This window comes from Danio rerio, chromosome 19 (assembly GCF_052040795.2).
Source record: "Danio rerio strain M-AB ecotype USA chromosome 19, GRCz13ab, whole genome shotgun sequence".
NCBI lineage: Eukaryota > Metazoa > Chordata > Actinopteri > Cypriniformes > Danionidae > Danio > Danio rerio.
Genome location: NC_141039.2, coordinates 40,864,135 through 40,874,422, shown reverse-complemented (window position 1 = coordinate 40,874,422; position 10,288 = coordinate 40,864,135). Strand labels below are relative to the sequence as shown.

General features: G+C 36.6%; 1 protein-coding gene across 16 annotated transcripts in view; it reads left to right on the top strand.

The window, feature by feature from the left end:
* The first annotated feature begins 241 nt into the window (after positions 1 to 241).
* Positions 242 to 10,288, top strand: part of col16a1 (collagen, type XVI, alpha 1) — a 156,668-nt gene continuing 146,621 nt past the window's right edge. For all 16 annotated transcript variants that reach the window (XM_087295958.2, XM_087295950.2, XM_087295955.2 and 13 more), the window contains exon 1: positions 242 to 416. The gene's annotated coding sequence lies outside the window, so the exon portion shown is untranslated. The remainder of the gene's footprint in view (positions 417 to 10,288) is intronic.

Genomic DNA, 10,288 nt, shown 5'->3' with positions numbered 1-10,288 from the left:
TGTAATATTCTGCCTTTGATTTTCAGTCACAGATGGCCCGATTAACCCCCAGCGCTGTCTGCATTAGCATGACCTCAGAGTTCCTGAGCCGTACAATCATAGAAAGAATCAAACAAAGCTGGACTTGTGGGAGGCGGCAGAGGAAAGTAAAGCCTGAGGCGCGTTTCCACACGGAGCAGCTGATGATGTCATCACGCGGAGATTCTCCCGTCGGGGAACGACGGTGAGGGGAAAGTTTATTAAAACAACCGTGAGGGGAGGGGAGAAAGGAGTTGGAGAAGGAGAACTCCCTAGCAAAAAACTTTATCCACGCCACAGAAGAGTCTTGGAAGCTCTTTCAGCAAGCTGGATTACACAAAGAACATTTTTCTGTGGATTAATGTTGCCATAATTCAACGGATTAACGATCACAGAAGGTAAAGTTATGTTCGCTTTGGTCCCGTCAAACTGCGTGAATTCTTGCAAATTCCCTGGAGATAGTTTAATCGGTTATTTAGTTATTTAGTAAAAGAGTATGATAAGCCTGCTGCATATGAAGTGATTTATTAATCGATACACTCTATAATTATAAGCTGGTGTTTAATGCTTTTTTGATGTATATCAAATTAATGCAGCTTCTGTATATCGTGGTGTAATTAATTTACTTCATCATTCAAGTGCTTATATTTCACTGTAGTTTTAATTATTTTTAATGTGGCACGTGCTGACTGGTTTAGCGTGCATGATGCAGCTAGTCCAGCGGTTTTTCCTCTTGTACTCTTTATTGCGCTTTTTTACCACTTTGGTTTGTGGCAAAAACTTTTTGACTTGTTGCCCTAATCCTGGCCCCCCAGCGGCAGAGCGACACAGCGCGCGCGCTCAATGTTGAGCTGGGCTTTTTTAATGAACAAGCATTTTTTATTCATTTAGAAAACGCTTTAATTTAAGCGATATAGAAATGCAAACGAGAAATACCAGGAGGCATTCATCATGTAAATAAAGAAGTTTTTGTTGTTCAAAGTTTCAGACGTAGTTTTGAATAGAATAGCCTGTATTTATTATAATAAGGTATGGAAACAATACGAAGAATGTTCTTTCTTGTACACACACACACACACACACACACACACACACACACACATATACAGTTGAAGTCATAATTATTAAACCACTGAATTATTAGCCCCCTGTTTATTTTCCCCAAGTTTCTGTTTACAGAGACTTTTTCAACACATTTCCAAACATAATAGTTTTAATAACTCATTTCTAATAACTAATTTATTTTATCTTTGCCATGATGACAGTAATTAATATTTTACTAGATATTTTTTCAAGACACTTTTATACAGCTTAAAGTGACATTTAAAGGTTTAACAAGGTTAATTAGGTTAACTATGCAGGTTATGGTAATTAGGCAAGTTATTGTATAATGATGGTTTGTTCTGTAGACTATCGAAAAAAGTATTGCTTAAAGGGGCTAATAATTTTGACCTCCCCAAAAAAAATGTTCTATCTATATTTTCTATTCTATCCAAAATAAAACTAATTAGACTTTCTCCAGAAGAAAAAATATTATCAGACATACTGTGAACATTTCCTTGCTCTGTTAAACATTATTTGGAAAACATTTATAAAAAGAAAAAGAAATTAAAAGGGAATTTAATAATTCAGATTTCAACTGTATATACGTATATATTATATATATGCATGACACTGAGAAATATTTCACTATGATCTGTATTTTAAGAAATAATGTTAATAATTAAAATAATAAATAATATACATTTGACCACCCCGATAACAGTCCAAACTATTGTTAAAGCATAATTGTGTCAATCAGTCTATTCATGAATAATGTCTGAAAGTGGCAGATCTAGAACACCATTAAACACTGTTTACAAGATTTTGATTTCTCGTGAAAGAGGTGTTAATATCTGTATTTAGCCTGAAAATCAAATCAAATTAGATGCATAGATTGTAGTTTCATCTACAGTATCATTTGAAATAGCTAATCAAAGGGTACTGTGGTTCAAAATACACTAAATATCCCTTAAAAAGGCTGAAAACCTTTATACATTTTATTAATAAACTAGATGTAATTAAAAATAAATATATAAATGAATGAAGCGTGTATTACACAAACTAACTGAAACAGTTGACCCCCCTTATCGTCAATGTATAATTCGCAAATATATAGAGGTGCTCGAGACAGAATGAGAGCTGCTTTTTCCCGTTGCACATCTGGACAAGCTGCGTGTCATAATGAAGCTTGGAAAATGATCGCATCTCTGCTCTGTGTGTGTGCAGAATGGGATGTTTGGCAGCATCTGCAGCTATAAAATGCCACTTTCATTCATTCATTCATTCATTCATTTTCTTTTTGGTTTAGTCCATTTATTAATCTGGATTCGCCACAGCGAAATGAACTGCCAACTTATCCAGCATATGTTTTACGCAGCGGATGCCCTTCCAGCGGCAACCCAGTACTGGGATACATCCAAAAACACTCATTCACACTCATACACTACGGACAATTTAGCTTACCCAATTAACCTGTACCACATGTCTTTGGACTTGTGAGGGAAACCGGAGCACCCGGAGGAATCCCGCGCAAACACAGAGAGAATATGCAGACTCCACACAGAGATGCCAACTGACCCAGTCGGGGCTCGAACCAGTGAGCTTTTTGCAGTGGGTCAACAGTAAAGTGCATTTCTTGAAAGTGTGTTCATACTGTACTTGGCAGTTATCCATTAATTTTCCTTCAGCTTAGTCCCTGATTTATCAGGGGTCGCTACAGAGGAATTAACCGCCAACTACTCTGGCATATGTTTAATACCCAGTATTGAGTAACTTCCATACACTCTCTCATTCACGCACACTCTCATACATTACAGCCAATTTAGTTTATTCAATTCACCTATACCATTCTATGTCATTGTACAGTGGGGGAAACCGGAGGAAAACCATGCAAGCATATTTAGGACAATTAAAACAAACTCTGGTGCAACTAATCTGTTAGTGCAGTTAATCTGAATAAATGTAAACCAGGGCTGTGCAATTAATTTAAATCTAATCGCAATTTAAAACGTTGGGATTAGTTAATCGTAAAAGTTTGCAATATAAAATATATATATATGTTAACAAGAATAACGAATAACATCTGAGGTGAAGTGCTTCAAAACCAGTCCGCTGTGCTTCAGAAAATTAAACATGCTTGACTTTCTGCTATGGTGTAGTGAGGCATCATCATCATTAGTTTCAAAGTCATAGATACTGAACAAAAACAGGTACATTTTAAGAGCTGTCGCAGAATTATTTCACAGATTATTTAGCTGAAGCTTGAATTAAATTAAAATCAGCTTGAAGTTTGAATTTAATCGTAAATCAAATCGCAATATCCGTTCTAAAAAAATCACAATTAGATATTTTCCCCAAATCACACAGCCCTAATGTGAACGTTGGCATCCAATCACTGATGGACACCAAACAAGCGGACTGAAACTCCAGAAAAGACCATGATCCGCTTCCTGACAAACTTTTTGATTTGAAATATATATGCAGCACAGACCAAAGATATAAACAAAACAAAACAGCAAGATGAGGTGTGACAAGATGACACTCTAAAAAGGACAGAATGCTTGAGCAAAATGTTTTATTTATTTATTTATTTAGTTTTGTATAAATCAAACTTGCCTATTCATTACAGGCTTCATAATTGTGTCTTATTGCAATAGATCTTTGTATATATATGTAACAGTTGAATTCTGGGCACTGTTTTGGCTTCTTTCCACAATTGTAAACTATTTGGAGGTTTTCAACCAGTAAAAATAACATGCCACCATTACACACCTCTTATAAGCCCATTCATTCCAGCTCACACCATTATTTTGGATGTTCAACTAAATATTCAGCTAAAAGACAATAATATATATAAAAAATGTTGTTTTTTGGGTGGAATGGTGGCTGAGTGTTAAGCACTGTCACCTGACAGCAAGAAGGTTGCTGGTTTGAGTCTCAGCTTGGTCAGTTGTCATTTCTGTGTGGAGTTTGCATGTTCTCCCTGTGTTTGCGTGGGTTTTCTCCGGGTGCTCCAGTTTCCTCCAGTTCAAATACATGTGCTGTAGGTGAACTGAATAAGCTAAATTGACCGTAGTGTATGAATGTGTGTGAATGTGAGAGTGTATGGGTGTTTCCCAGTACTTGGTTGCAGCTGGAAGGGTATCCACTGTGTAAAACATATGCTGGATAAGTTGGGGGTTTCTTCTGCTGTGGCAACCCTTGATAAATGAAGGGACTAAGCTGAAGAAAATGAATAAATGAATGTTTGTTTGTCTACAACAAACAGACCAAGAGAACAAGTGTGAACACCCCCTTAAGGACAGTTTTTAATGCATCCCCTACATTTTTACATTGGATAAAGACCCTAATTCATTCAAGATCTCTTTTAAAACTTTAAAAACTCAGCACACTCTCTTCCTTAGGTACACAGGAGAGTTTTTTCCCCCAAATAAACCCGTGGGAGTGGAAAAATGCATGGTTTATCTGATGATAAAACCATCTGCTGCTAATGCAGGGGGAGACAAGGTGAAGAGACATTTGCAAAGAAATACATGGACACAGACTATTCCCATTTGCCAGATTGGCACAGATTCCCATCAAGAATTAAACTTGGTTTTAACAAACCAACATTCAAACAAACCAGCTCCAGCCTTGAGTGAAAAGAAAGACATCAGAAAAAGAAAAAGAAAAAAGATAAATGCTCCTTTGAAAAAGAATGATTGCAAAACAGCTGTAATTGAAGGTTAAACAGTGCCGCAGACATGATTACAAATGCCACAGACCCGATTATAAATCTCTCTGGATTGCTCTCCGCTAGTGTTTGATGTGTCTCTCGGGTTCTCAGGTATAGCTGTAACCAAACGCTCTGTTCTTTCTGGAACATTGGGTATATGCATGCGTCCACAAGGGAAAAAAAGCATTTTCTTACTTAGAGTTTTTGGTAACTATTATATAATAGGGTTGAATTAGTTAATGTCAGTTCATACATTTATTAACATGAACAAACAACGAACAACACATGTATTACAGTATTGTGAATTAACGTTTATAAAGTGATTCATGGCCAACACAGTGGCTCAGTAGCACTGTCCCCTCACAGCAAGAAGGTCACTGGTTCAAGCACCCACTGGGTCAGTTAGCGTTTCTATGTGGAGTTTGCATGTTCTCCCCATGTTCATGTTGGTTTCCGCCGGGTGCTCCGGTTTCACCCACAGTCCAAAGACATGTGGTACTGGTGAATTGAATAAACTTAATTTGCCATAGTGTATGTGTGTGAACGAGTATGGATGGATGTTTCTCAGTACTGGGTTGAAGCTGGAAGGGCGTCCACTGTATAGAACATGATGGATAAGTTGGCGGTTCATTCCGCTGTAGCTACCCCTGATTAATAAAGGGTTTAAGCCGAAAGAAAATGAATAAAAGAGATTCATTGTTAGTTCATGCCAACTCGCGGTGGATCATTACAAGCATGAATTTGGATGTTAATAATGCATTGGTAAATGTTGAACTATGATCAATTAATAACTGCTGTACAAGTTTTGTGTTAATTATTAGTTCATGCTAGTAAATACATGAACTAATTAAATCTTATTGTAAAGTGTGGCCAAGGTTTTTTGTGTCTAGTTTTTTAGTCCAAATATGTAAAAATGTATTAATCAAGAAGCATAGAAGCAACACAAAATGCTTTATTTTCAGTAATAATTGGTCAAAATGAGAGGCATTTCTTTTTAAAACAAGCTAAATTATCTGCCAAAGGGGTAAGGACTATAATCTTATTTTTGGTAGATATAAGTTTATTTTATTTTACTTGTGTTAAAAGCGATCAGGTGAGTTTACTAAAATAAAATAGAGTTATCTCCTTGCCTTATAATTATTAAGTTAACAGACTATGTGCGTAATTATAAAGTGAAGTTAAGTCAATGGGTTTAATGACTTCTTTTAAGTAAAATCAACGTGTTGCTTTTTAAGGCAACAGGTTTACTCACTTTTTTTAAAGTAAAATAACTAATCGCCTTTTATAGTGTACCCCAAATTAAGTTTATTTAAAGAAAAATCCAACCCAGGCTCACTCTGAAAACGTACTGCTATATACATTTTTGGAGAATGCCAAATACATCCCAGGAGCTACGTTTTTAATTGCAGAGGCTGCTGTCGACTGACTGAATGACTGACTGATCGACTGACCCACCCTCATCCTTTTTTAAACCCAACCAATAGTGTTTTCAAAAGCACTAATTGACCCTTCCACCCACTTCCCTAAGCCCAACTGACAGTTTTAAAAAGCAATCCAGAAGAAAAGAAAAACTCTCACCTGATTTTTACCACGGTTTCAGATTTTACCACATTCTCTCCCTGTTATTTACTTGTTTATTTCATTTTTAGGCTTCGTTTTTTTGTCTTACTCACTTTCTAAAACTGTTTTTTGCTGAACTCAAACCCCGTCGTTGTGGTCAACTTCTTTCTGTGTCTCAAGTCCGCCAACGTACATGTCCATATAAGCGCAAAAAGAAAGGCGTCATACCTACCCGCAGCGTTCGTTTTAATGACAAAATGCATCCATACGTACTTCTGGCTACACAACGACTTGTACACACTTGGACGCTTTTTGTTTGCGTTTATGCTCAGCTTTTTTCGAGATGTTTTTCCGCATTCAAACCCAAGTGTTTCCGCATTTCCACTGATGTCGAGCAGATGAGTACGCAAAGTTACTCCTTGACATTAGATGGCGCTACACAACTTTAAGCTTCTTGTAACACAGAAGAAGACAGACAGTTGACACGCTTGTTGTTAAATTTACTGGCGATTCGAACAAGCATGGATGGTGAAGTGATAATTGTTTACCAACCTTGTTTGCAATAAGCAGCTCCACGTTCACATCGCCTCTGGGCATCTTCTTCAATGTGCACTTGCATTGACAGTTTTGCTCTTGAGCGCCTCCAAGTGCTGTTTACTGTAACTTCAGCTGCTCCGTCCATTTGAACAAAAATGAACAAATCTGATTGATGGAGAAAGTTTTGTATGTGGGAATTAATTCGTGATCTCCAGAAATGTAAATAGGGCTACGTTTTCAGAATGAGCCTAGGTTGGGAAAAATCACTTAATTTTAAATATTTGTAATATTAAATTTAAACTTGTTTAAAAAATGCTTCTTGATATTATTTAAATATCTGGACTGGAAAGCACAAAATCTTTTGCTGCAATGCGATATTTAACTTTCTGTTTAACTTTGTAGGCTGTGTATGATGTCCCGTCATTAGTCCGTCACAGCAGTGACTCTTTTAGAACCCTCCATTCCTAAAATATTGCATTTTAGAGCCTCTCATAACCCGGTGATTAGCTGACAGCACTGTGTGCATATAATAGGAATGAAAATACTTCTTGTTTGCGCTGTTCAGAAGAGAGCGAGTGAGTTTAACGCTCCCTCTTTCCCCAAGCTCTCAGGCTCTGACATGAAAACAACACTACGCTCCTTCCTGACAGCCTCCTTCCTGTCAGCGGTCTGCAGAACAAAATGACTGTAGACGTTTCAACAATAACTAATTACAGCGCTTGTTTATTAAAAAAAATGCATTGTCATTTTTTTTAGCCATTCTCTTAGATGGTCCGTTTTTATTTATTTATTTATTTTAGGGGGGGGGGGTTGTTTCCGCACACATAGATTGACTGTAAAGCTCAATCTTTCATTTAAAAAAACTGGTGCATTTGTAGCCCACATACAGTACTTGATTCCCCCAACTAACGCTTTTGTCATTTCGACTGTAGACATTCACTTCAGATTGCCGGGCACTGAGCCAAAACCCAATGCGAGAGAGACTCTTTCCTTTATCTGCACAGTCCAGCTGTTCTCCTTGCACGACAAACAAAGTGAAAAGAGAACAAAACAAGCACAAGCTTTAATTTCCATTCCTTTTTTTTCTGTGCGTGGAAGCAAATGGTAATGAGAAATTGCCCGGGGGCATTGAATACAGGTAATGGAGTATCTCCGTCTCGCTCACCTGAAATGGATGCTGTCTTGTTTACAAAAACGCTGTTGATTTCGCGGAGAGAAGTGAGGTAGAGCTTTTGTAAATAACTGAATTGGAATGATAGAAACAGACATGCGGGCAGCCGGTGAAAGAATGTAGAGTGTTTCTCATCTTCAGGTGATAGTGTTATTTTTTTGCTCAACAGCTTCACTTTCAGTGTTTCAGCTGATATTGTGCCTACAGGTGCTGTGACCTCAGTTTGAGGATGCAGATTAGGTGTTGCCTGCACAAACATCACCGGCGGCATGAAATTTACAAGAAAGCCTTAAAAAGGCCAAGGAGAAGACCTCACCCCTCAGGCTTTCTGACTAGTACATCAATCTGACAGGTTCATGTTCAGACATGCCTGTGAGGGTCACTTTGAGCAAGCAAGCATGCCTGTAAACAGGGACGTGAGGTGGTTTTGGTTCTGTGAGCAGATGTAAACACGTTTGAGGCATACTTGATAGTCCATTTGGTTTCATGTGAATCTTGCAAGCAGCAAAGCGTGCTGAATAAATATGGATCACTGCAATAATGGTTCAGTTGAAATCAGAATTTTTAGACCTGAATTATTACCCTCTCTGTATATTTTTCAACACATTTCTAAATATAATACTTTTAATAACTCATTTCTAATAACTGATTTATTTTATCTTTGCCATAATGACAGTACATAATATTTTACTAGATATTTTTAGGATGCTACATAATTTAAAGACTTAACTATTTTAACTACACTGCAAAACCCAACAGTTAACTTTATCAAATGAAATAACTGTAAGTAACTCAAAATTGACTGAAAGTAAATTCTACTAATTTGAAAAGAGTTTTGAACTCAGTGTTGAAGGTAGTGAGTTAACTAAATACCTCATTACTTTAACTTAAATGGAGTAAGTTCACAGTACTCATACAGATTAGTTTTTTAACTCAAATGGTTTGTTGCAATTGGTTACCTCAAACGGTTTGAGTTGCCTTAAACCAACTGAGTGCTGTAAAACTCAATAAGTTGAGTTATTTTTATTTATTGGGTTTTACTGTGCTCAAATTGCTTTGGTTTTGCAAATGGAGTATGTTCACAGTACTCATTAGGATTAGTTTTTGAACTTAAATGATTTGTTTTAGTGACCTTAACTTTTTGGGTTTTACAGTGTAGGTTAATCAGGCAGGTTAGGGTAATTAGGCAAGTCATTGTATAGCAATGGTTTGTTCCGTAGACAATCAAAAAAAATTTATGAGGGCTTAAGGGGGCTAATAATTTTGACTTTTGAATAAAATGTTTTACTTAAAACTGCTTTTGTTCTAGCCAAAACAAAACAAATAATAAAAAAATGTATAAATAAAAATATTATCGAAAACATTTTTGGGGATTGTTACTTTTGAAAGTAATGCATTACAATATTGAGTTACTCCCAAAAAAGTACCTAGTTCCATCACTTAGTTACTATTTATAGTAAGTAAAGTGTTACGTTACTTTTGCGTTAATTTCTATTACCTGGCTTGATCTTTTCCAGAACTTTTTTGTTCTTTTGATTGGGTTTAGGGAAGTGGGTGGACAGGTCAGCTGGTGCTTTTGAAAACACTATTGGTTAGGTTTAGGGAAGGAGGAGGGTGGGTCAGTTGATCGGTCAGTCAGTCATTTAGTCAGTCAGTTGACAGCAGCCTCTAGTGGATTTACGTGAGAACAGCAGGCCCAAATGACACTTGAGAGAGAAATCTGAGATCTCAAAAAGCATACACAGCCGCCTCTGGTGGATTCACGAAAATAAAAACTGCAAAAAAAAAAAAAGGAGCTATCTGATTTCAGATAATAATGAGAAATGTTAATTAAAGGTGCAGTAGGTGATTGTCTTCAGAAACATTTTTTGTTGTGCTGGTTGAAAGTCTCTTCACAGTCCAATAGTAATGATTACAGTAAATGATCTAAATGTGTTTATATGTATTTTTATATTCTGGGTAAAGCATAAAACTAAAAAATGTTTATCCAATTAAATAGAGTCGGACAGTCATCTCCCTTAATTCCGATAGGCAGGTCAGACTGTCAGCAAATGTAGATGTAGATTAATAAACAGGGGAGCTAATAATTCAGGGGGGCTAATAATTCTGACTTCAACTGTATAGCACACAATGAAATATACATTCCTTTCATTCCCAGTGTGATGCATGTCCTTATTGACTTAATTGTTGGATTTTTTAATACAAAATTGGATTAAAAAGAAAAACTAACCATTTATATTTTAAAA